At 44.7% G+C, this 27,237-nt stretch overlaps 1 pseudogene; it reads left to right on the forward strand.

Annotated features, from left to right (window-relative positions):
• Positions 1 to 3,035: 3,035 nt before the first annotated feature.
• LOC132095484 (uncharacterized) overlaps positions 3,036 to 27,237 on the forward strand; it is a 33,222-nt pseudogene continuing 9,020 nt past the window's right edge.

Raw genomic sequence — 27,237 nt, forward strand, 5'->3', positions numbered from 1 at the left:
TTTGCCCGACTCGGTGTCATACAAACAGTGTTTTATGAGGGTGCTGCTAGCACGGGGCTAATTCTTACAGATCTGACTGTCATACTGTGATAAGCAGTAGTGGTCTTGATTTACCCACTATTATGTATACCTTGGGTACATGTCCTTGAGGATATATGTGTGGACATTACTAAGCACGCACAGCATTTTACATTGGGTTCCCGTAGTGTAAGCAAACTTACGCAACACAAGAGTACTCTTGGTTCTCTCTAGAGGAGGGAACGAGTGTTGCGTAACCCTGCTGCGCTTGTGCTACATTGTGTTTTCGCTTCATCAATGAAAAACCAAAGTATAACCTATCTGGACTCAGCTTATATAGACATAAGCCACGGCCATTTTGGCGGGACGTGACGTGCACGGGTGCCCGCGCCATCATTGGTGCCTACGTAATACATGAGCAGTCCTTCGATAGGTTACAGCAGTTGCTGTAGAGCAACCAATAGGCGCGCGAGCTGTCTCGCCTAGGTCTGCTTGTGCAGCAATGCATTTTAAATTAATGCAAAATTAAGGATACATTTTTGGCCTCAGTATTCTCGAGAAAAAGGGATTTTCCCGTAGCGTAAGCTATTTTATGCAACACTCATTCCTTCATCTAGAGAGAACCGAGGTTACGTTAGTAACCGAGAGCATTTTTCTTTCTTCTTTTTTTAAGGTAATTTGTAATGTAATCTTGGTAAAAGCAGCACAAATTTGATATTTTATACGCAAATGATGACAATTCGCTTTATATCAGTAATGGACAAACACAAAAATAAGTGGCTGATTTAACATTTTAAAGCACAACCAGTTTTTTTTTAAGGAGATGCTGTATGCTTTACATGCATTACTTGCTACAAAGTGCTAAAAAAAGTTTTCATGGCAAACTTATTTTTCCCTGTTCTATATTGTTTCTGTTATAGTTTTTAAAGGTTCCTGTTTTGTGTCCATGTGACTTCAGTTATTTAAAGTTCAATTATTTATGTATCCACCCCCTCCTTGTGTGTGCATTTTTTATTCTGTCTATGTACAGGGAGAAAGTACTTTACATTATTAACCATTGTAGCCACATAGGCCTAGCTGCATAAATATCAAATATAAAACCACTTGGAGCTTTGACTCTGTACAGTACGTGAGGACCTGCAGATTTCAAGGAGGTTAGTAAAAGAGACCTTCACTGTGATTAATATTTTGTATTTATGAAGTAATGTAATGTAAGGTATGTAAAAATAATAAAATAATATTAAGTATTTCACACCTCTCTTTTACCAAAAAAAAATAAATAAAAAAATGGGAATTTTATTTTTTACATAAAAACATAATTAAATCAGGTAAAGCTTCAAGCGTGAAATGGGTGTAGGCTACACAACTTTACAAACATTTGACATAATTTTGTGTCTATCTATTTCAGTATCAAGCAGCTTTTCCCATTTAGTCTAATGCTTTTTCACATAATTAAATTATCTCTAATTTAACATGCTACATTTTTTAATTAGGGTAATGAAAAACATTTGACTTCTATTCAGCCTACATCAAGAAGGCAGAGACTAAAAATAGGGGAGAACCTGCACCAGCACCACTGACAGATGAAGAGAAGTTGGCCACAATACCAATATTAAAATCCAACAAGGAAAAGAATAATTGCTGCTTTTGTAATTGTAGAACATAAAGATGACCAAATAAATACTGAATATTTTGTGTTTATTTACCAGCTGTGGTGGTGGTTCCTTGAGGGAACTCGAGCTGCGTCGGAGGATGCTTTGGGAAAGCCCTTCAGCTTGACCGGTTTTGAACCACGTGTGTAATCGGTTGAATGGATGGGCTAGATGTCACAGGTGGGGTGACATAGTGAATAGTTTTGGAAGCCCCTCTCTACGGTTACTTCTCCCCGGGGAATGGGCTCATTGCTCCGCCTATCTTCTTTGACATGATGAGGACTTACCCCCTCAATCAACCCAGCATGAGGAGCTCATGGAGGTGGTAACTCATGCAGTGGCCAAGTTAAATATAGATTGGTCCGCTGAGAAAATGGCTGAACCGCAGAAGAGTAAACTGGATGAGCATGTTCTGCGTACTAAGCCGCCAGCTCCACGACGATGCCTGTTTTTTTCCCCCCGACCTCCACACCGAGGTTTTGAGGTCATGGGGAAGACCTTTCTTGGCCTGCCTCTTTATCCCTGCTTCTGACTACTATGGCAATTTGGCATGGATAAGTGAGCACGGTTATAAGATGATGCTCAGGGTAGAGCAGACCTTTTGGGGTGGAAAGGGTTACACAGCATTACTTGGTCTCCATCTCACCTCATTGTCCTCAGGATGTCAGCTAACCCTGCCGGAATTACAGGGTGTAGCAGTCTCCCACGAGTGCCACTCTCAGTCACCGCCCCGGAACATAGCAGTGCCAAGAGGCTCACCACAACTGTGGAGGTCTCTTGAGCAGCTGGTTCGACCATCCCCTTTGAGTCTGCAGTTACAGGGCACCGAGTAAGCTGTTCTCATTACACCAAAGGTCAGAGTCTCAAGAGACTGATTCTCTTAGTAGACTATTTAGCAGCATTGAAACTACAGTCAAATGTGTCTCAGTGGATCTACTGCAAACTTTAGAGAGAGGCTACAGAATCCAGTTTGGTTCTCCAGCACCTCATTTCAATGGGATTACTCCCACGCTGGTGGACCCCAAGCAGGATCTGGTTATGAAACAGGAAGTAGACACTTTCTTGATGAAGGAGGTCATCAAGGTGGTCCCTCCTCACAAAGAGTGTCCAGTTTCTACAGCCGGTACTTCATAGTTCCGAAGAAGGATGGAGGGTTGCATCCTATTTTAGAACTGCGAGAGTTGAACCAATTACTGTATTTTCTGGACTGTAAGTTGCACTTTTTTCATGGTTTGAAATGACCTTGCGGGTGGCACTGTCTTTCCTAGGCCAGTTGTATCCTATAAACCTAGTACCACAAACAACCCTGATTTGGCAGAGAATTTCCCCTCGGCATTTCCCGCTTGTGTCGTTACCCGTGCCGAGATGGTGGATCTCTCAGATTCCTTTTTGGTTAATGGTCCTAACTCAATGGAGTGTGTCCTGTCTATAATCCCTGACCCTGGCCTTGCTGTAGCTCCTGAGAAATTAAACCCTGAAACCCCACTGAAGGTAGATCGAGAACACTTAGCTGCAGCACAGAAAGCAGACCCTTCCCTAGCCAAGTGTATGTCAATTGCTAGCAGCGCTACTCATACATCTGATTCAGGGGTGGTTTACTTCTGGGAAGGTCGATTGTTGATGTGTAGGTGGAAGCCCCAGCAAGAGGATTTAGGTTGGCAGGAAGTGCGGCAGATTGTTTTACCTGCTGGTTATCGGCAACAAGTTTTGAAACTTGCCCATGAAAATACATTGTCTGGTCATATGGGTATAACAAAAACCTACCAGCGAATTACCAGGTACTTTTTCTGGCCTGCTCTTAAGTCAGCCGTGTCCAGATTCTGTAAGTCTTGTCATGTGTGCCAGATGGCAGGTAAACCCAATCAGAAGATTCCACAAGCACCCCTGTGCCCTATTCCAGCTGTGGGTGATCCGTTCGAACGCTTAATTGTTGACTGTGTTGGACCGTTGCCCAAAGCCAAATCAGGACAGCAGTATATATTGACCATTATGTGTGCTGCAACCCGTTTCCCTGAGGCAGTTCCGATACGTACATTGAAATCTAAAGTTGTTGTAAAAGAATTGCTCAAATTTTGTACCACATTTGGATTGCCAAAAGTAATTCAGAGTGATCAAGGGTCAAATTTTATTTCGAGAATTTTTAAACAGGCTCTCGAAACACTTGGCATAAGTCACCAAATGTCTACAGCATATCATCCTGAGTCCCAAGGGGCTTTCGAAAGAATTCATCAAACCTTGAAAACACTGCTGCGTCATTATTGTGTGGAAACTGGGAGAGAATGGGTAGAGGGTCTTCCTTTCCTAATGTTTGCAATTAGAGAGTCCGTGCAAGAGTCTCTTGGCTTTAGCCCATCTGAACTTGTGTTTGGCCATACAGTTCACGGCCCTCTGAAGTTGGTAAGCGAACAATTGTTGGAACAAAGTTCTAAACCCGTTCCTGTCGACGATTATGTCACTTCTATCCGTGAGAGGTTGCACAAAGCCCAAAGTCTGGCCAAACTTCATCTTTCCTCTGCTCAGACTAAGATGAAGGCACGTTTCGACAAAAGGGCTGTAAAAAGAGACTTTCGCCTACTTCCAACCCCTGGTTCCATCTCACAAGCAAAATTCTCTGGTCCATACCTGGTTGAAAGGAAGTTAAATGACACCAACTTCCTTGTAGCTACTCCTGATAGAAAATGTAAGAGCCGTGTGTGTCATGTAAACAGACTTAAGTAGTCTTATGTAGACAGAACTCACTATGGAGTGAACGCAGAGCAGACTGAGTGTTCACCGCTGCCTGCCGCTATTGCCACTGTGGGTGTAGTGGCAAATTACTCCTTGGAGGAGGATGGTTTGATGTGCTTTGATGTGCCAATTTCCTCTACTCCTCTGAAGAATTCTGCTGTTCTGAAAAACCTTTCCCCTTTCCTTTGTCATCTTTCTGTTGAACACGCTAAAGATTTAATCAAGTTACTGAATGCTTTTCCCACCCTGTTTAGTGATGTGCCCGGTAGAACAACTGTGTGTGTGCACGACATTGATGTTGGTGATGTAGCCCCTATAAAACAACATCCTTACAGGGTTAATCCACAGAAACGTGCGGTCATGCAGACCGAAGTTGAGTACATGCTGCATCATGGAATTGCTATACCCAGCCAGAGTCCTTGGAGTTCCCCTTGCTTGCTTGTTCCAAAGACTGATAATAGCTTTCGGTTTTGCACTGATTATCGGAAGGTCAACAGCGTAACAAAACCTGACTCTTTCCCCCTACCCAGAATGGAAGACTGTGTCGACAGAATTGGCTTAGCAAAATGTATTACCAAATTAGATCTGTTAAAAGGCTATTGCAAGTGCCCCTCACACAACGTGCCTCTGAAGTTTCTGCTTTCGTCACCCCTGATAGTTTTCTGCAATACAGGGTCCTAGCTCTTGGGATGCAAAATGCGCCTGCTACCTTTCAGCGCATGATGAGTCGAATATTGTTAGATGTACCAAACAGTGAAGTGTATCTGGATGATATTGTGGTTTATTCAGATAACTGGAGCGACCACTTAAAAACCATTGAAAAGGTTTTCGAACACCTGGCCACAGCTTCCTTGACACTAAACCTCGCTAAATGCGAGTTTGCAAAAGGAGTTGTTACGTATCTGGGCAAGCAAGTAGGCCAGGGAATGGTTAAACCTGTTGAGGCAAAAATTTCAGCCATACTCCAGTTTCCTGTGCCTTGCAACAAAACGTGAATTAAGACGCTTCCTTGGTATGACTGGATATTATCAGAGTTTCTGTCCCAATTTCTCTGCCATCATCTCTCCACTCACAGACCTTCTTAGTACAAACAAGAAGTTTGTATGGACCGGTGATTTTCAACTTGCGTTTGAGGCTGCTAAGGTTTTGCTCTGTCATGCCCCTGTCCTGTCTGCCCCAAACTTCAAATTATCTTTTATTTACAAGTGGATGCAAGCGCTACAGGAGCTGGTGCAGTCCTACTACAGGAGGATGAGTACCATATTGAACATCCCGTTTCCTACTTTTCTAAGAAGTTCTCAAGAGTACAACAGAACTATAGTGTAATCGAAAAGGAAGCTTTGGCCTTGTTGCTTGCTCTTCAGCATTTTGATGTATATGTAGGGAGTAACTCCAATCCAATCGTTGTATACACTGACCATAACCCTTTGGTGTTCCTATCCCGTATGTCAGGTTCCAACCAGCGATTACTACGGTGGTCTCTCGCTGTCCAAGGATATAATCTGGATATCCGTCATAAGAAGGGTGCTGAAAATGTTATGGCAGATGCTCTCTCCAGAGTATGAAATTGTTCCGACACTGACACTTGTATCCTCTATATAAGTGTAAATGGTATTATGAATGTGATTACTACAAACTGTGGTTTGTATTCTTGGTGGTGGGGGTGTTACATCCCTAGGATGTATGTTTTTTTTAATTAATTGTTGAGGTATGTATTTCCCACCCTTTGGGGTCTGGTTATGTATCCTGTGTGTTCTCTCTCACTCTCTACCGCTCTCTGATTGATAGGCAGTTCAAATTGCCCACAGGTGGTAATCATCCGAGTGTGTGCTGCAGACGGTGCTGCTACAAAAGAGCAGAGGGAACACTGCTTGGGAGAGGCTCACTTCTCCCCTGCTCCAGACCTGCATTGTGTTCCTTGTTGATGGTGTAAGGTTAAAATATTGTATTCGTGTGCACAAGTGGTGTGTTGAAGCCACAGAGTGTAGCACAATTATTTTCTATTTTTATTTTTTGTTAAGGTATTAAGAGGTATTGTAACTCACTTTATTTGATTTATGGTTAGTATTGGAAGCTGTAGGGAGAGGGTGCCATTTTAGTTTGTACTCCTGTTTATCCCTGTTTTTGGTTAGTGAGGGAGTTGAGGAAAGCTTTTGTTGTTGATTTCTTTTCTTTTACTTGGATAGATTATTTAGGACTCCTCTTGCTAGTCAGCTGCTGTTTTGTTTGTTGTTTTGGCCAGGCCCTCTCCTGAAGACATTTATTGCTTCCCTTTATAAATAAATTACTTAAATGGTCAAACTAAGTGGTGGTTGTATTTTCTGGAGCAGAGGACTGAGGTGATTCCTCCACGTTTTTTTTTAAATTTATTCCTTTATAAGTTTTAGTTAATTCGTTACTCCCACTCCCAACCCTAGACTGGGAAATGGGATCGTAACACTGCTGTGTGTGCACTTTGGATGGGTTAAATGCAGAGCACAAATTCTGAGTATGGGTCACCATACTTGGCTGTATGTCACTTTGAGTTTACTTAATTTTTTACATGCGTAACCTGAAACGTTACTGCATTTATCTTGTACTACCCTTCCATCTGGCATCCTTCCATTCAGTACAGTAATCAGTTTCATTTTCAGAAGGTGTGATGATAGGAATATGCATCTTATTACTGCATCCAAACGCACTATAAATCCTATTGTTATGAGGAAATTCTAATTATTAGGTTACTTCAAGAGGTCGCATCAAGATGTTATCAAGTAAACTTCATTTAAAAGTGGTACCGCTCAAATAAATATGCATGTGGACAGGGCAAAATAAAATTAAATGAAATCATCTCATAGTTGTCACGGTTGGTAAAACTGTTATCTCTGTTGATTACTATGTGGGTGGAGTTTTGGGTGTCTCTCATCTGCACTGATCATTTCATGTGGGCGTCTCTGTTAATTGTTCATCAGCCACAGCTGCCACTCATTACCTGCTCTATATTTATTGCCCTGTCTTTCGTCTTGTGGTTGTCAGATCGTTGTTTGAAGCTCCCTGTTAAATGCCTGGTTTCTCGTCCCTGTTTCTACCTGTTCTTCTCCACGCTGGATCATACGCTTCTGGAACCCCATCCACTCCCCTCAACATCGGATCGCTCATCTCAGTTCCTGCGTCACGCTTTCCTGCTGCCTCACCTCACCACAAATTCCTGGTCACCTGTGAATTCATCCATCTCCATCCCATTGTTCCTGCTGGTTTACTACTGTTCATTTGTGTATCTTCTCATTAAATTATTATTCACTTGCAATTGCTTCCTCGCCCTTCCTACCATTACAATAATGTAAATGTAACTCCCACAAATCAATGCAGCCTCCTCATCTGCAGAATTCTTTGTAAAAAGACATGCCATTTTTGTCACATAGTCTGCATGATGAAAATGAAATGAAATCATGAAATGAAAAATGAAATGGTGTGGTGAGAAAAATAATATTGTTTCCATTTGCATTGAGATTATTGTTCTTACCCTACTGGAAGAATTTTTTTTTTCCCAGAGGAAACAAGACTAAATATTGTATTGTATTTTATTTTATATAGAAACTTAAAAAACTTAAATTTAAGTATTTTTAGATTTTTATACTTGAAATAGGGCAATAAAAGTATTTTTGCAGCATTAATGAATGAATGAGGTATTTAAACATTGCTTACTCTTTAAAAAGGGGGAGGAGACCGAAATAAACTCTGGGTTTACTGAAAGAAACCTGCTCCTGACCAGGTTAGGTTAGGTTAGTTTTTACTTTTATTGGAACCGAAAACGTACTCGGTTACTAACGTAACCTCGGTTCTCTCTAGAAGAGGGAACGAGTACTGCGTCTTAGCTAAGACGCTACGGGAAAAGTCTCTTTTCACTTTTCACGAAATACTGAACCAAAAAATTATCCTTAATTTTGAATTTTTGTAAAGCGCATTTGCAGCAGCACACAGCCATAGGCGAGATGGCTCGCTCGCTCATTGGTTGCTCTGCGGCCACTGCACAGCCTATCGAGCGCAGGCTTCGCGCCCTTCATGCCACTTCCCGCCGAAACGGTTGTGGCCCAATCCTATAAAAGGAGCTCGAAAAGGCTGACTCACCTGATTTATTTCATCGCCGAAGCGAACCAGAGTGAATCGTACGCACGGCAGAGAACGCAGTACTCGTTCCCTCTTCTAGAGAGAATCGAGGTTACGTTAGTAACCGAGTACGTTCTCTTACGAGAGTTCTCTCGTACTGCGTCTTAGCTAAGACGCTACGGGAACCCCATGTAAAGCGCCGTGCGTGCAGGGATCACACACCAATAAACCTGGAAGCAACGCCCAGGATTTACAGTGCACAGTCACCCGAGGGACTCACAGAGAGTCCAGTACAGGAGGGGGGAACCATATCCCATATCCCATATCCCATATCTAGCAGCACCCGTAGATGCGGCAATATGACATCACACAGTCGAGGCAAGGCCTGACCAATGTGGCAATGCGGGTCTTACGCAATACTGCCCATATAACAGTCGGCAGCGCATAACGCTCGCGATCTCAGAGTTCCAATCAGGGCCCTGATTCGACTATACCAACAGCAGCCTTGCTTGCAAGGCGGGAACCTCCAGGTTATAGAACCTGATAAATGTAGACGGCAAGGCCCAACCTGCCGCCATACATATATCCTGCAAGGAGATCCCCGTAGACCACGCCCACGATGAGGCGACGCCCCTTGTGGAGTGTGCTCTGATGCCCAGTGGGCACTGAAGGCCCCTGGAAGCGTAAGCTAACGCTATGGCGTCAACTATCCATCTGGATAGAGTCTGTCTCGAAACAGCCATTCCCTTGGAACGTCCACTGAACGAGACAAACAGCTGCTCAGTCTGTCTAAAGACAGCGGAGCGAGACACATAAGCTCTTAAAGCCCTAACAGGGCAAAGAAGACTCGAGCCTCCATCCTCTCCTGACACCGACAGGGCAGACAGGGCAATAACCTGAGCCCGAATCGGCGTGTTGAGGGATTTCGGCACATAACTGTGCCTAGGTTTGAGTATGACCCTTGAGTCATTAGGCCCAAACTCCAAGCACGACTGGCTCACCGAGAGCGTGTGCAGGTCACCCACACGCTTCACTGAAGCGAGAGCCAACAAGAACACTGTGTTGAACGACAGATGCTGGAGGCTAATCGTTTGGATAGGCTCAAAAGGGGGACCCTTCATGGCCTCCAAAACCGTCGCGAGGTCCCATATAGGGACTGACGGGGGTCTGGGAGAATTCAGCCTTCTAGCTCCTCTAAGGAAGCGGATGACCAAATCGTTCCTTCCTATTGACTGACCGAGCGCTGTCTCAGAAAACGCTGCGATGGCCGCTACATAAACTTTGAGCGTGGATGGGGCTCTGCCCTCATCCAACAGCTCCTGTAGGAAGGAGAGAACCTCCATCACCTCACAACTAAGGGGTGAACATCCCCGAGCTGTGCACCAGCTGGAGAACACTGACCACTTCAAGGCATACAGCCGTCGTGTCGACGGAGCTCTAGCCTGAGTGATGGTGTTTAGCACTCCCACTGAGAGATCAGCGGGTAACCGTTGAGCGCCCCCACATGGAGGGACCACAACTCCGGTTGAGGGTGCCAAATCGAGCCCCTGGCCTGCGAGAGGAGGTCCCTCCTCAACGGCACTGGCCACGGGCGGTGTCTGCTAACTGCATCAAATCTGGGAACCATGGTTGGTTCTTCCAAAATGGTGCTACAAGCAGTATTGAACATCTCGTTCTCTCACCCGTTCTATCACCTGCGGAAGGAGGGAGACGGGGGGAAAGCATAAAGCGGGCAGCACGGCCATCTCCGTGACAGCGCGCTTTCGTTCTTAGAAAAGAACGCGGGGCAGTGAGCGTTTTCGTGGGACGCGAAGAGGTCCACCTCCGCCCTGCCAAATCTCTCCCACAACAGCCGGACTGATTGCGGGTGTAGAGACCATTCGCCCGTGGGAATGTTGTTTCTGGACAGCCTGTCTGGACCCAGATTCTGTAGCCCAGGTACATGAACTGCCCTCAGCGAGCACAAGTTGCGCTGAGCCCAAACCAGGAGGCGTTCCGCCAACCTGCACAGGTTTCGGGACCCGAGACCGCCCTGGCGATTTATGTAGGACACCACAGACATGTTGTCCGAACGGACTAAGACGTGGTGGCCCTTGATTTGGGGACAAAAGCGCGTCAGCGCGTTCTCCACTGCCATCATTTCCAGACAGTTGATATGTTGGAGCTTTTCCCGTTCTGACCACAGGCCAAAGGACAGTCTGCCTTCGAGCAGCGCTCCCCATCCCGAAGTGGAGGCGTCCGTCGACACCATCTTCACTTTCAAGGAAGTCCCCAGGCTTACACCTGATTGGTACCAGTCGTTCGCTGTCCAGGGTTTCAGGGCTGTAACGCAGCTCTGATTGACCCTGAGACGCAGCCGACCAGATACCCGCGCTTTCAGCCAGAACTGCAGGGGGCGCATGCGGAGCAGGCCCAACTGAAGAACTGGAGATGCTGAGGCCATGAGACCCAGCATCCTCTGAAATTCTCTGAGCGAAACGGTCACGCCGCAGTGGAGAGAACTCGCTGCGCGCTGAATGCCCAACGCGCTGTGGTGACAGCCGCGCCGTCATGGAACGTGAGTCCAAAGCTATACCCAAAAACAGTATCGTCTGACTGGGGTTCAGCGAACTCTTCGTCCAGTTGACACTGAGACCCAGTTTCTCGAGGTGATCGAGTAAAATGGCCCCGTGTTCCACGAGCTCCGCTCGTGATTGAGCCAGAATCAGCCAGTCGTCCAAATAGTTCAGCACTCGCATGCCTCTGAGCCTGAGAGGAGCGAGCGCTGCGTCCATGAACCTCGTAAACGTACGAGGAGCTACGGACAGGACTGTAAACTGGTAGGCCTGGCCCTCGAAGGCGAATCTCAAATATCGCCTGTGACTTGACGCTATCTGTATTTGAAAATACGCGTCCTTCAGATCTATTGACATGAACCAGTCTCCTCTGCGAATATGCGCGAGGAGTTTCCTGGTCGTAAGCATTCTGAAACTGTGTTTCACCAATGCCTTGTTCAGCTGTCTTAGATCCAGTATGGACCTGAGACCCCCGTCTTTCTTGGGCACTAGAAAGTATCTGCTGTACAGCCCCCCCTCGCTTTGAGCTTGAGACACAGGCTCTACAGCCCCTTTGCTCAACAGTTTTGATATTTCAGCCCGAAGTATGTGTGCTACTTCTGTTTTGACCGCAGTTTCGACGCGCGCTAAAAAGCGTGGAGGGCGTCGAAAAAACTGTAGCGAGTAGCCTCTCTTTATAATGTCTAGCGCCCAATCCGGAACCCCTGGAAGCGCTGACCATGCGTCTGCATGAACGGCTAGGGGTTGGATGCGAAGCGCGCTCTGTTGCTGGGCAACGGCAGCGCTTCGATGCGCTCTAACATGGGCGTTAAACCTGTGACATTTGAGGCGGGGAGCGCGCTGATCACAGCGGGCAGATCGCTCGTCCTTGACCCCCCATCCCGTGGGACTCGTGCTGTCTGTGAGTAATTGTGGACTGTAAGCGTGCACATTTACTGCTTTAGACTCGCTGTCTGCCTGGGCAGAACGAACGTGCACGGGTTTCATTTTTACAGAAACCACATGACGCATGTGACATAGTGTTTGTGGGCACTGAGGAGTGGGCACGTTTACTATGCAGTGCGCGCGATCGACTTGAGTCACTTTTATGGGCGCGAGCCCTGTGTGAAGGGCTGTGCTTGTATGTGGAGATGGGCACTGAGCAGTGGGCATCGTCACTACATTTATAGCACCATCGGCCGTGGCCGGGACACCAGAAATTACACCTTTTTCTGGAAATATCTGGGTAGCCGTGATAACGGTTTTTGTGTGCAGGCAAGCGGGCAACCGTACAGGCTTGCGCATTGCAAAAGACGCTGAAACAGTCACAATCCCTGGAACTGAAACAGCGGTACGCTTGGGTGAGAGTTCGGCCGCGGCAACTCGTACACCGGCGCTTTCCTAAGATGGCTTCGGGGCTTCCGGCCTCACCGTAATCCTCTGCCGTGGTCCCCGCAGCGCGGGGCGACGGCCGGTAGAGCGAGAACGGGGTCTCGAGCTGCGTTGCTGAAGCTGTTGTGATAACGGCTTTTGTGTGCAGGCAAGCGGGCAACTGTGCAGGCTTGCGCGTTGCAGAAAATGCTGAGACAGTCACAATTCCTGGAACTGAAACAGCGGCGCGCTTGGGTGAGAGCTCGGCCACAGCAGAGCTCGTACACCGGCGCTTCGATGAAGCAGCAGGAGGCGGGGGGTGTGGCTGAGAGCTTTGCGAGGCCGGTCTAGCACGACTCGCTGCAGAACCGGAGCGCTTGCCATGTCTGAGAGCGTCAGCCCTAGATGCCTCTCAGCCACCGTAGCGGAAGCCATAACTCGTCCCATGGCTTGTGCAGCAAATTTAGTAGCGAAGCACTCCTAAAATCCATGAGACAGATAGCCTCAGGTCCCATCTCGTCCAGTTTACAGAGGAGATCACCCTGGAATATCTGCAGCCATCGTGTGTAGTGCAGACGCAGCCTGCTCAGCAGCAGAAAAGATTTGCGTGAGCAGAGATGACGTCATGCGGCAGGCTTTAGATGGCAACACCGCTTTCGTCCGCCGTCCAGCAGAGGGCGGGCAAAGGTGCGTCGCTATCGGCTGTTCCACCGGCGGAAGTGACTGGTAGTTCCTGTTTTTAGCATCATCCAGTGCGGAGAATGCTAGTGAGACAGACGAATGAGTTCGCGATGAATATGGAGCGTTCCAAGCCTTTGCCACCTCTTCGTGAAGTTCAGGAAGAAATGAGGCGGGCTTTGAGAAGTACGCTCATCTGAAAGGAAACTACCATCCAGCCGGGAACGAGAGGGGGGGCGCTGGTGCAACCCACTCGAGGCCGAGACTCGTCGCGGCCAGTGTGAGCACTCGCCTCGGCTCCTTCTCGATGTCAGCTCGTTTGCTGGGCTTCTGAGCAGAAGGCGCGAGATCCTCGGAGCTCGCCCAGCCCTCACTGCCCGAAGCTAGCAGAGAGCACGTGTCCTCTTCCCCCGACGCGGCCCTGAGATCGACTTCCTCGGACGACGCTGCGGCAGACAGTGGGCGCTGCCCATTGGGAAGTGATGCAGGGGAGGCCGGTGAAGCAGGGCGAACCGGTGAGCTAGGTTGAGCTGGAGGCGGTTCCGGCAAACGCTGGGAGCGGCACTTTTTACGGCACTGCGGCGCAGCGGAGGATGCAGGCTCGGAGAAGAATGCCAGGCGAGTCCTCAGAGTCACCATTGGCAACAGCTCGCAGTGAGGGCATCCGCCGTCAGCGAGCGCGAGCGCTGCATGATCCTTACCCAGGCAGGAGACACAGATGACGTACCGGTCTCCCTCGCTGAGTGGGGCTCTGACGAGCCGCAGGAAGGCATCTTAAAAAAGACGCAAGCTCTTTTACGAGTGTGTGTCGCAGGGCTACACGCCTATATCCTATAAAAGGATATAGGCGCCGGAGAGCGCAGCAGGAACGGCAGTGGAAGGCGGCGAAGGCCAGCAGCTTCAGAAGTGGCTCGTCCCGCTGAGATGCTTATCAGACGGCGCTTGCTTCCTTTGTGATCCAACAATGCATGAGCTTCGCTGAAGAGATGAAAAATCAGGTGAGTCAGCCTTTTCGAGCTCCTTTTATAGGGTTGGGCCACACCCGTTTCGGCGGGAAGTGGCATGAAGGTCTGATGTTGCATCAGCCTGCGCTCGATAGGCTGTGCAGTTGCCGCAGAGCAGCCAATGAGCGAGCGAGCCGTCTCGCCTATGGCTGTGTGCTGCTGCAAATGCACTTTACAAAAATTCAAAATTAAGGATAATTTTTTTGCTTCAGTATTTCATGAAAAGAGACTTTTCCCGTAGCGTCTTAGCTAAGACGCAGCACGAGAGAACTCACGTAAGAGAACCCTGAGTTTCCCTTTTCTGGGCTTAACAAACTCTGAGTTTACAATAAACCCTGCTTTCTGGAATACACCCCAGGAGAAAAGTCTCAGGTTTATTTGATTGGTATGGTAACTTTAAACGCATTTATACGCATTACACTAACAAAAAATACCAGCATAATACCTTGGTTATTTTGGACATTTACGTTGCAATATCATAATATATGTATATGGTGACCATTCAGTACTATGGTATTACATGGTATTATACAACCATAGTGCTGAATTTTTGTATAGGTAGACAATGTAAGATTATTTGTCATAAAATCTTGTTTTACAGGTGCATCTCAATAAATTAGAATGTTGTGGAAAACTTAATTTCAGTAATTCAACTCAAATTGTGAAACTCGTGCATTAAATAAATTCAATGCACACAGACTCAAGTAGTTTAAGTTTGGTTCTTTTAATTGTGATTATTTTGGCTCACATTTAACAAAAACCCACCAATTCACAATTCACCAAATTAGAATATGGTGACATGCCAATCAGCTAATCAACTCAAAACACCTGCAAGCAAAGGTTTCCTGGGCCTTCAAAATGGTCTCTCAGTTTGGTTCACTAGGCTACAAAATCATGAGGAAGACTGCTGATCTGACAGTTGTCCAGAAGACAATCATTGACACCCTTCACAAGGAGGGTAAACCACAAACATTCATTGCCAAAGAAGCTGGCTGTTCACAGAGTGCTGTTTCCAAGCATGTTAACACAAAGTTGAGTGTTACAATTACATCGATGTCTTCTGATGTAAATTTAACTCCCTGCAAATCAATGCAGCCTCCTCATCTGCAGAATCCTGTGTAAATGATAATGATAAAGTGTTTTTGTCACATGTCTGCATGATGAAAATGAAACATGAAATGAAAAATGAAATGGTGTGGTGAGAAAAATTTATATATATATATATATATATATATAATATTTATATATATATATTCCATTTGCATTAAGATTATTGTTCTTACCCTACTGGCAGGTAATTTTTACCACACGAAACAAGACTAAATATTGTATTGTATTTTATTTTATATAGAAACTGCATCTTGAAAAAAATTTGAGTATTTTTAGATAAATAAACTCTGGGTTTACTTAAAAAACAGCCTTCACAAGGAGGGTAAGCCACAAACATTCATTGCCAAAGAAGCTGGTGTAAGGGAAACAGGTCAATTTAGCTCAAAGGTAATCATTTAAGATTTTAAAGGGAATTTGAACAGAATCACTATTTCACGGCTGATCACTAAGACGCCCTGCGATTCACTGAATCAGCCGTTTAACATCAAATCTGCGCTGGGTATTAATATCCAAAGTATAGTGAAAACACTATCAATTAGCACAGTAACAAGATCGGCAGTTTAAGACATTAACCTGTAAGCACAAAACACAAGATACTTCTCCTTTCAATATGAAAAAGGCTTTATTAGATAAATCTAAGACATATAAACTAATCTAACACATAAGCACACACACTCACACATTCACACAAGTGGCAGGAAGATAGAAAGTTAGGGAAGAATGAGTTTAAGAGAATGAAAATGTGGAATCCCAAGCAATACGTGAAATTGCATAGACATGAACAACCATCAATCACTTAATTAACCCTCGCATTGAGTTCCTCAATGAGGTTAAAATTATATTAGATACACTAGTATAGATCAGAGTCTGGAGGTACTACTTGCGTCTCCTGTGTAACAGGGGTTTCCCGATGTCGCTGATTGGTGGGAAGTTCAGTAGTCATTGAAGTGACGTCTTGGGAAGCCCGTGGTTGGGCGTTGGCTGACGATGCAGAGTTGTGTGGGCTGGTTGAAGTTGAACGGGCACTCGAGGTCAGACTCGGAGACACGGCGTTACAAAACTTAACTCAGAACACGAAACTCTCAAACAGAAAAGAAAAAGAAACTAGAGTAAAATAACAGAAGTAAAGTTTGACGAGACTAGGTTGTGTTTCTTCTCATCGTGGCTAAGTAGCAGCAGGCGTGCAGGCCAAGCACACTGGAACCGCGCTCAAAGAACAGTGATGACTAAAAGCAAACTAAAAAGCAGGCATGACTACTAGCAAAAGCTTAACGCAAGCTAAAAACTAAAAGAAAGATTTTATGGTGTCCTTAGTATTTAAACTGGCCTGTTGGCCACACCTCAAATGTTGTCTTGACCAATCAGATATTGTCTTGGCTCGGGGGTATCATAAATCATATGTTATCTTATCAAGCATTTAAATTTTGGACATGATTCCTATAACAAGAATATGATACATTTGACAAATAACTGATGGTCAGGACTGTTTCAAGCTAACACAGCGGTTCCCAAACATTTTTTCCTGCGCACCCCCTTCTATGTCCCAACCGGGTTGGCGCACCCCCAATCCCCACTTTAAAAAAAAACGCAACAAAGCTGTCTTTTATCGCCATATAAAGAGTCATGTTTAATCATGCGCAAATAACCAGAACACGCATGACAATAAAAACATCAACAAAGTTTCAATATAATGCAACAAAGCTACACACAAGCTTCCACTTTTAAGAGGACGAGTGACAGACACAGGCTCAGTAACAGAAAGCACGGTTATTTTCAGCCGCGTAAAAGAAACATTGCAGCAATAGGCTAGGCCTATTAAATGACCATGGAGCTAGCAGCAGCATCATCTCAACATGCGGCCCGTCACAAGTTCAAATGCGGCCCACCATGCTGAACACAATTATTTATTTATTTTTTTAGTTTTACAATTATTTTTTTTTACATTAATTAAAAAATGTACTTAAGAAATATAAGCTATAGCCTAATGTTTTTTATGTTAAATTATTTTGTGTTTCATATATTATTTTCAGACATGAGCAGACCAACTCGCATAACATTACTCATTTAACGAACACATACAAGTGCCCACTTTTGCCGAATTCAATTCAAATAGTCATCAACAGCCATTAGTTCGGTAAAATTGAGCATCAGAATGGACAAATTTGTTTTTAAGGGAGAAAAAAAAGAAATGTGGAAAATGCCAGCGAATGAACACATAGAAAAAAGAATAGTCGCAGTATCAGTAGTGAAGGAGAGTGTTGGATTTTCGGTTTGCCTCGCAACTTACTTGAAGAAGTTCAGGCAAATGGAAACACCATATATTACGTAGCAATCATCCTTAATTGAAGAAATATGGCAAAACATCTCTGGAGAGAACCTCATATTATTAAATTCGAAAGTGCTTTCCATATTTGGATCAACATAGGCTACATTTATGAACGCACATTTTCTGCAATGTCGCGCATCAAGTCATGCTCCCGTGCGCGTTTTACACACTGCATCTTAAGCCCATGTTAAACTTTCCGCGTCCGCGGGGAGTCCATTATGGACCGCTAGGTAGGCGTGACGTAAACATCGTCATGGTGCGGAGGCTCTGAGAGGACGAACGCATGCCTCCAATTTTTTATGACCGCGCGGACAGGTGCGCGTGGTCAGTAGGCTTCAAAAGCACAATTGCACATGTGGAGGCAGTGTAAAGCCCATTGCTACTCGAACATGTGCAATCCATCAATAAAAGAATGTAAAGACAGACAGATGTGCAATAATTCTGAGCAATTGTTTGTTAACATGTTTGTTGCAGAGCGGACAATCAGCCTGCGCATTCGGAAGTATAAATGGAAGTCCGCGTCTGCGCTGGTCGTGTCCGCGTCCGGATTGCTCATGCGGAAACTACAACACAGGCTTTACAATCGCAACTTCTTTGTGCTGTTAATCTTTTCGAGCCGAATTTCACAAATTCGAACAAAATTGTTCAGCTCCCGACAGCATCAGGAGTTTTATTTATATGGTAGAATTATTTATTTAAATTAATGTAATCGATTAGATATCATAATATTTATGCTATAATATTATAAATCAGGTTGGTTTGTATTGGTGACGTAATATGTTCATGATATGCGTGCGGCCCGCGAGACTTGCACTTGGACCATAGTGCGGCCCAGTGGAAAAAAAGGTTGAGAACCACTATAACACAACGGTTATGGAAATTAGAACGACAGTACATTGAATTAAATTGCAATGAAGTTACAAACGATCCACATCATTAAAGAGAATAAGCTCCGAAATAGATAAAATAAATAAAAAACGAGTATCAACGTCTTCTACGTTTCCATCGAAAACTAATACATTATATATTTTTATTTAAAATAAAAGCGATTACAAAGAAAATGTTTACTGTTCATGTTTTTTATTGTATGGAAAAATCCTACTTTAAAAAAACAGACCGCCATTACATTTTTCCTCTCGCGCACCCCCTGGTGGCAGCTCGCGTACCCCTGGGGGTGCGCGCACCACACTTTGGGAATCCCTGAGCTAACAGATTCAAACACGTACATACTAATCATGAATATGTATCCTTAAGCTATCCAATAGTTATTAAAAGACATACACAATAAGTGATTATAACATGATAGTCAAATGTGTGGGTTACATATAAATGAATATGGAGTAAAGCGATGGACTGATATTCATTTATAAGTCATTTTGATCCATTCTGTGCCATTCTCTGACATAAAGATTTCAGTGGAGACCAGGGGTGAAAAGGCCCCCCTTAGTAATTTCAGTCTGGTTCCGGTAGGTGGGGGAAGTCAATCCAAGGATCTTGTTTATTACTCTCATGGGTTTACATGTGATGTCCGGCGTTGCATCTCATTTACTTGCCCCAAATTTGACAATCTCTTCTCCGAATTGAAATTGTCAATAATTGTTCTAATGGTGTTAATGTTGAAAGCTGTTCTGTGAAAGAGTTGGTTGGTTGGTTAACTTGTTTCTGACTTGTGGCAATAGGACTGATTTATGACCTCCTGTTGCCTTCCTGAGGAATTTGGCTCATGTTTCAACCACAGTCCTGAACGACTCTTTAATTTGTCTGGTTCGGGTCAGATACGCTACACTGGCTGTTCACAGAGTGCTGTATCCAAGCATGTTAGCAGAAAGTTGAGTGGAAGGAAAAAGGGTGGAAGAAAAAGATGCACAACCAACTGAGAGAAATGCAGCCTTATGAGGACTGTCAAGAAAAATCGATTCAAGAATTTGAGTGAACTTCACAAGGAATGGACTGAGGCTGGGGTCAAGGCATCAAGAGCCAACACACACAGAGGTGTCAAGGAATTTGGCTACAGTTCTCGTATTCTTCTTAAACTTGACTGTTGCCCAGTGGTCGAAAGTCCTCATTTCAGATGAGAACAAGTTTTGTATTTCATTTGGAAACCAAGGTCCTAGAATCTGGAGGAAGGGGCGGAGAATCTCATAGCCCAAGTTCCTTGAAGTCCAGTGTTAAGTTCCACAGTCTGCGATGATTTGGGGTGCAATGTCATCTGCTGGTGTTAGTCCATTGTGTTTTTTGAAAACCAAAGTCACTGCACCCGTTTACCAATAAATTTCGGAATTTTTTGTGGTTCCTTCTGCTGACCAGCTTTTAATAAAACAGCTTGAATCCTGCTCCTATACTAAGAGCCTTGCTACCCTTCCACCTGGTCTACTGTACACACAGTATATCCACCTTCCTTTACTCCATCATATCAGCCAGATCTCTACCTTTCCCTGTCATAGTACCAACATTCAGAGTTCCTATTCTTAGTCCTACACTCTTATATTTCCTCTTCTCTCTCTGTCTGTGCACTCTCCTCCCTCCTGTACTTCTTCGACCAACAGTAGCCCAATTTCCACCGGCGCCCTGTAGGTCAACGGCGCCAATGGCGGTCGTTGTTGACCTGGGTCTCAACCAATCTGGTATGCAATTCGTACTGATGATTCGCATGGTTAAATTTGGCAATGTTTTACGCTGGATGCCCTTCCTGACACAACCCTCTCCATTTAACCGGGCTTGGGACCAGCACAGAAGTCACTGGACTGTGACCCCCATGGCTAGATTAAGTCAAAATTTCAGTAATAAAGACAAAATCTATACTAGGACTCTCATGCCTGTGCTGCAGAGGTTTGTGGGAGCAGAGACAGCTCATGTCATGGTGGACTTGTGCCTTACAACAAACTACAAGGACCCAGCCTCACTGGTCAGTGTTTTGAATATTAGTGATACACTGGTATGTGGATATATATATATATATATATATATATATATGGATATGAAAACTTCAGCGCAAGTTCTACCAGGAAGACTTAATGTTACGTCACACGATACAATTTGATCTGGCCAATAGGCATCCTACATGAGTTGTATATATAAGCTCCCAACTCACCCTTCTCTATGCTTTGCAGGCACTGACGTGGACATCCACCTCCATCCTCCCCACCACCACCAGGTTGGCCCTGTCCGTGCGGGGGGTTAAGCTCCGCTCCTGCCTTCATTTTTGGCAGCCTTGCTGGAATCTACACCTACAGATTCAAACCACGGACTTGGCCTATGCTCAAAATATACTGTATATACAGTACAGACCAAAAGTTTGGACACACCTTCTCATTCAAAGAGTTTTCTTTATTTTCATGACTATGAAAATTGTAGAGTCACACTGAAGGCATCAAGTGCTATTTGACCAAGAAGGAGAATGATGGGGTGCTGCGCCAGAAGACCTGGCCTCCACAGTCACCGGACCTGAACCCAATCGAGATGGTTTAGGGGTGAGCTGGACTGCAGACAGAAGGCAAAAGGGCCAACAAGTGCTAAGCATATCTCGGGGAACTCCTTCAAGACTGTTGGAAGAGCATTTCAGGTGACTACCTCTTGAAGCTCATCAAGAGAATGCCAAGAGTGTGCAAAGCAGTAATCAAAGCAAAAGGTGGCTACTTTGAAGAACCTAGAATATGACATATTTTCAGTTGTGTCACACTTTTTTGTTATGTATATAATTCCATATATAATTCCACATGTGTTTATTCATAGTTTTGATGCCTTCAGTGTGTATCTACAATTTTCATAGTCATGAAAATAAAGAAAACTCTTTGAATGAGAAGGTGTGTCCAAACTTTTGGTCTGTACTATATATATATATATATATATATATATATAGAGAGAGAGAGAGAGAGAGAGAGAGAGAGAGAGAGAGGGAGAGAGATTGTTAAATAAATAATTTCGAGCTCATTTTATCTCCCAAGTCTTTCGGGTAGAAATGGAAGTTTTCTAAATTGTCATTTTTAAATTTTAATGTACATTTATAACACTATATGTTTTCTCTCCTTGGAATTAAATGACAGAAAACTAGTTGATGCCAGTTGACACTTTTCTTTCATATGACCAACATAATCAGTCTCTGAATATTTTTTTCCTCTTTTGTACAGTCATACATTTTTTTTCTTCTTAAATTAATTTAACTCTATTACTACTGAATGATGATTCCCAAATCCATGCTTGAATCTGAAATATTTAATCAACGTTACATTTAAATGGAAGCATTCAGTTTTGATTCATTCTTTTCATCTTTAAATGAACTAAATATTTAACTATTAAAAGCTGGTAAAAGACTGCTTAATTTTGAGTTAGATGGTATAAGCATCTCTCAGTCACACAATGTTTATTTTCACCATGGAGAATATGCAAATGAGGTGCAGACTAGCAAGGAAGGAAGCTTCCAGTTTAGCATTCAGTCATGCACTTTGCTTCAGTATAGCTTTAGTATAGTTGTTATCAGTCCAATGAATCCAGATTTTGTTTTTAAACTTCAATTGTTTTTTCTTTTTTTTTGTATATTAGTTAAACTTCTAAAAATTCCCTACACATTGCCTGTGATACATTTTTTGCTTTTTTGTACTCATTGAAAGTGAGTTTTGTTCCAAATGGAAAATATTTGAATAAGTATATATTTTCATGAGTCTGTTTAAACTTAATCTGAATTTCTGGCTGGACAAAGTTTTCTGTTTTATAAGTGAATATGAAAAAAACAATGTCTTTGGTCTATTGAATTTGCTGACGTTAACAATAAACTATAAAAATATAATTGTATAAGTCGCACACCAATATCGTCAGCCAGTGTTGTTTACAGGTTCTTCACAGCCATTCAAACAAGGGTGGAGTCCCTCCGGATGAAGTAAATGAGTGGCGTTTGTCCATGTTGCAGGTTTTGAATGCCAAATCCTGCTCGCCATTTGTAAGTCGAAGTTTGGACTTTCTCTTTAAAAATGCTTGTGATTTGAACAAACCCCAAACCTACATATGAAACTGTAGCATCACAACATTTTATGCTACGGACATAAATGATGGCTTGAGCTGTGTTATTTTTAAAATAAATTGTAAAAAAAAAACAAAAAAAACATAGACTTAAACTGATGGAGGGATCAATCAGCAACTGCATAAAACGTTTGCAACCATCCAGAAAACCTTAGTGACTCTTCAGAAATTGTACAAATATTTATTTATTTTTATATTATATTTAATAGCTGAAACATAAATTCTGTAGTAATACTATGGCACTGCAGTGCAAGGAAGGTTGACAGCCAGAAAGCATGTGTAATCAGAACTAACAAAAGGTAAATAGTAGACACAAATCTAACTCAGATTTATGTGGAGAACTGAGGATAAGTTTCCCTTTTTTTATTTTCTCAAGACTGTGAACATATCATAACATATTTTCCATTAATGCCTTGGAAATAACAAAGACATTCAGTGCTTTTTCCTACTAATTTGAATACATCTGTTCAGCTGTGCCAGGAAAAGTCCTGCTGCCCTGTAACAGTATAAATGTCCAATATCAGCAGATAAACCTCTTGGCATCAATCTTGGGAAGAACAAGCTTTGTACAGATGCGGTATTAGATTATGTGAAGGGAGTGCTGACACTGGGCCCTCTCGCTGACAACAAAGTAGTCAATTTTAGCAGCTCCAACACTCCTGGCCTTAGAGACCTACAGAGCAATGAAGAACTGCGCCACATTCTGGACAAGGTAGTTCATCATTCCAGTGTTGAAAGCATATATCATTTGGGATGGGCAATACCACACTTTTTTTTAAGATATATAGATACAATGCCGATAAGTTTTAATACAATGACAACAACAACACTTTACCATTTATTTCTTAAATTGGGATGTGATTTTTCAAAATAATGTTCAATTTAAAATAAATAAAATAATTCAATTTAAAGACAAATCACATTTACACGACACTTACTGGACATTATGTAGCACAAAAGCAAATATGGGCACAATTAAATAAATAAGAAATCTCTGTACCAATAAGTACATTTTTGTTATTAATGTATATTGTGATTAAATATTGAAATAATACATTTTAACATAAATATGAATCAAATAAACAATACCATGTATCATATATCATTGCATCTGGCTTTATATTTTTCTACAAGTGAAAAGTAGCACCACACCAAACTGCGTTTACTTTCTGCCATTCTGTCCATCTCTCTCCATATAAAGTTTACATAGATGTGCAAGATAACCATAAGAATCTTGTTCTGTTCGTACATTATACCATGATAGTATATGAAATTATCAGCTAAAATACCATGACATTTTTTTCAAATGGTGTTTTAAACAAATTTTATTTTGTGAAAATACATTGATACTTATGAATGGCCATCAATGAAGAAAGATGTCAATAATGATGGCTATCTGTGAAAACTAACCAGCCAAACCTTGGCATTGTCTCAAAGTTCACAGAACATGAAGTCATAGCAGTACAAATTAAAAAAGAAATTAATTAAAAGGAATTGCTGTTGAATGTGTTTAATATATTTATATTCAGCAGTTTAATTAATCCTACATCATTTTCATGATATCACCGCACTACATATAATTTTTTGGATTACCTCATGGGTGTTACAGATCACTCGGGAGGCTGAGGAGTAACAGACAGAAGGGTTTAAGACACAAGCAGAGGAGCAGGTAGTGTTGGGTAGAGTGATGAATGGATCCGTGAGAGCTGGGTGAAGACGTCAGAGGAGGGAGGTGAACCACACACACTGGGGATCTTGATCTTCGGAGAATCGCTGGAGAGAGGTAAGTAGAGGAAGAGTTAGTCCTTTGAGTTAGCATACAGGTAAGACCTTGTTGCGAACAAGACCAGACGCTGATTGAGTGCGTGTGTGTGGTATTTATGGTGCAGAGGTGATTGGGTAATGATGAGGGTCAGGTGGAAGTGCTCAGTACTCAGGTGAGGGCGTGTGTTGTGAATGAGTGTAGGTGGAACCTGGCGTGTTTGTAACAGTACCCCCCTCCCCACGGCCCGCTCCTGAGGGCCGAGGACCCCGACGACGTGGTGGACGTCCTCTTCCCCTGGGAGCTGGTCGGTCAGGATGATTGGAGTGGAAGGTGTCGAGTAAGTTAGGATCCAGGATATCGTTGCATGGGACCCAGGAACGTTCCTCTGGACCGTATCCTTCCCAGTCCACTAGATATTCCAGTTGTCCACCACGCCGCCGGGAGTCCAGGATGTCACTAACTTCATAGGCCGCGCCGTCGTCTAGGAGGAGTGGAGGGGGGGCCTCGGTTTCGCCAGGTTCTGTGGAGGGAGACACAGAAGGATGGTGAGGTTTAAGGAGAGACACATGGAAGGTGGGGTGAATCCGGTACTCAGGGGGTAATTGGAGTTTGTAAGTGACCGGATTGATCTGCTGGAGGATGTTGAATGGGCCAATAAATCTGGGACTTAGCTTACGGCAGGGCAGGTGCAGGCAGATGTCCCGGGTGGACAGCCAGACCTTCTGACCGGGTTGGTATGTTGGGGCCTCAGATCGGCGAAGGTCGACTGTCGTTCTGCTTCTGCGTAAGGCCCGCTGGAGTTGGTGGTGTGCCGCGTCCCAGACACTCTCGCTCTCCCGGAACCAGTAGTCGATGGCGGGGACATCCGAGGGGTTCACCTGACCAGGGGAAGAGTGGAGGTTGGTAGCCGAGTACACACTGGAATGGAGTGAGTCCGGTGGTACCCAAGGAACTGGTTCCAGGAGTTCTGGTGGCCGTGACAGAAGGTACGGAGGAAGCGTCCAATCTCCTGGACCTTCCTCTCCGTCTGCCCATTCGACTGGGGATGGTATCCGGAGGACAGGCTGATGGCCACACCTAGGAGTGAGTGGAAAGCCTTACATACCCGGGAGATGAACTGGGGACCTTGGTCTGAGACGATATCCTCTGGGATGCCGAAGTACCTGAAGACATGGTTAAATAACAGCTCGGCCGTTTCCATGGCCGTGGGACGACCCTTCAGGGGGAGAATACGACAGGATTTAGAAAATCTATCCACTATGACAAGAATGCAGGTATTATTATCTGAAGGAGGAAGATCGGTGATGAAATCCACCCCTAGGTGTGACCACGGGCGATTGGGAATGGGCAGAGGATGGAGCTTGCCTGATGGAAAATGGCGAGGGCTCTTGGATATGGCGCAGCTTGTGCATCTGTTCACGTACCTCCTGACATCCGAGGCCATGTTGGGCCACCAGAAGCGTTCCTTAAGCAACGAGAGGGTTTCATTGACCCCCGGGTGAGCAGTGCCAAGAGATGTGTGAGTGGAGTGAATGACTGGAGTGCGCCGTGTCCTGGGAATATACTGATGTCCCGGTGGGCAACCCGGCGGGGTGTTCGTAGTAGGATCGGTAGGAGGAAGGGTCTCTGCGGACCAGGGAATGGGAGACACGATGACCTTTTCTGGAAGAATGGTTTCTGGTTCTTCGAGATTCTCTTCGGGGTGTGACACCAGGGCCAGGGCATCAGCCTTTACGTTTTTCACCCCTTTTGGCCACTCGAAGATACTCCAGGTTTTTATGATCTGTGAGGACCAGAAAGGGGTGTTTGGCTCCCTCCAACCAATGCCTCCATTCTTCTAAGGCCAACTTGAAGGCCAACAACTCCCAGTTGGCGATATCATAGTTGACCTCCGCCGGGTTGAGTTTCCGGGAGAAGGCGGCGCATGGGTGGAGGCTACTGGGATTCCCCTGCTGCTGAGAAAGGACCGCTCCCACTCCGGTGGTTGAGGCGTCGACTTCCACGACGAAGGGTCGGTCGGGATGAACCAGGAGTGGGGTGGTCGTAAAGGCCTCTTTGAGGGTGTGGAAGGCCTCTGTGGCGACAGGAGTCCAGGGGAGAGATTTGGGTTTGTTACGGAGGAGACTGGTGAGAGGGCTGGTGATGGTACTGAAGTTTTGGATAAACCGTCTATAGAAGTTGGCAAAGCCAAGGAACCGTTGTAACTCTTTGTTGGTGGTAGGAGTGGGCCAATCTCTGACGGCATTTACATATCCCTCGTCCATCCGGATGCCACTGCTGCTGATGTTGTACCCAAGGAACTGCACTGAGGGCTGATGGAAAGAGCACTTTCGGCCTTGAGATAGAGTTGAAAGACCCTCAGGCATTGCAGGACCTCCGCAACGTGGCGTTGATGTTCTGCCAGGCTCCGGGAGTATATGAGGATATCATCTATGTAGACGAGGACGAACTTGTGGAGGAACTCCCGGAGCACCTCATGGATGAAGTCCTGGAAGACGGAGGGGGCGTTAACAAGTCCATACAGCATCACGCAGTATTCATAGTGGCCAGTAGGGGTTATGAAGTCTGTTTTCCACTCGTCCCCCTCTCGTATCCGGATGAGGTTATAGGCGCTGCGGAGGTCCAACTTGGTGAAAACAGTGGCACCACGGAGATGTTCCAAGGCAGCTTGGACGAGGGGAAGTGGGTACCTGAACTTGACAGTGATATTGTTGAGAGCCCGACAATCAATGCATGGTCTTAAACCTCCGTCCTTTTTCTCCACAAAGAGGAAACTCGAAGCAGCAGTGGAGGTAGATGGACGAATATAACCCTGGGCCAGTGCCTCCTTGATGTATTCCTCCAAGGCCTTCTTCTCCGGAGTGGATAGGGGGTATATCCTTCCTTTAGGCACTGGTTCACCCGACAGCAGATCGATGGCGCAGTCCCACGGCCGGTGTGGAGGCAGCTTGGA

The sequence above is a fragment of the Carassius carassius genome, chromosome 2 (assembly GCF_963082965.1).
Source record: "Carassius carassius chromosome 2, fCarCar2.1, whole genome shotgun sequence".
Taxonomy (NCBI): Eukaryota; Metazoa; Chordata; class Actinopteri; order Cypriniformes; family Cyprinidae; genus Carassius; species Carassius carassius.